Source organism: Symsagittifera roscoffensis, chromosome 2, assembly GCF_963678635.1.
Source record: "Symsagittifera roscoffensis chromosome 2, txSymRosc1.1, whole genome shotgun sequence".
NCBI classification, from domain to species: Eukaryota; Metazoa; Xenacoelomorpha; order Acoela; family Convolutidae; genus Symsagittifera; species Symsagittifera roscoffensis.
The window spans coordinates 70735332-70736384 of record NC_087063.1 but is presented as its reverse complement, the minus strand read 5'-3'; positions in this window follow the sequence as shown (position 1 = coordinate 70736384).

Below are 1053 nucleotides of genomic sequence, written 5' to 3'. Positions count from 1 at the left end.
TATAGTGACACTCCAGACTTGCCAAGGTAAAAAGGTACGGTCAGTAAATAAACTGTCCAGAGTCTTCAACAAAGAATGGTTTTCGTTGGCTTCGTTTTTCCGTTTGTACCTTCAACAAGCCCCTATATTTGCGTACCAATTATTGCAAACGCTTTAATAGTCATTTCACTACCTTGATTGCTTTATCAAATTTTATTCAACAACAGCTTTTCCAACCAAGTTTACTACGTTGACTTCACTCAACCGAACAATTATTTTTTTTACTATTTGCTACACTCGCAAATGGGGCGGGTCTAACAATGACTGATACTGAGCAGTTCCAGTTGTTTGTTTTTCAACCTACAACTCGTTCTTAAATATAATTGATACAGATGTTACCTTGAAGCTTCACAATATTTTGAAAAAATAACAATTTTTCAGCACCTCTCGTCAATATATATATAATTTCGTTTTATATTCTATTCAATTTTTTTGTAATATTTTTATTTTTTACCTATTAAAAATTTTTGAATTTAGCTTATTGATAGTTTTTGGAACAATCCGTAAACTTGTCACTGCTCATTTGAGTGTCTTCTGGCCAAAAACCTTCCATTGCTTTCCAAAGATGAAGCAACGACTCGACGCACTGTAATGTTTTCAAACTGGAAAAAATTTAAAGAACATTAGATGAAGCTGAAAGGACAAACGACAAGCCTTTTACTAGCTACATATATGTCACAGCGATGACTTTTTTATCTTGAATTGAAATGATTTCATTGACTTTTACGGTCGAGAACTAGAATTGAGAGTTTTATAATGAGGGAAACTTACACTGTTTGCCCACATTTCGTCAATGTGATTTCCATCAAAACACAACAATCAAAAGTGAGCACTGGAGCATGGAGATCAAACATAGCTTTCCTCTACAATTTTAGGTACATTATTGTTAATACATTAATCTCATCAGAAATATGAATTTACTAAAACGTCATGTTTTCAAACAGAGTTTCAAATTTCACATTAGTGCTATTTCTTTTCTTTGTTTTTCGGTGAGCTCTTCATCGAGATTCAGAC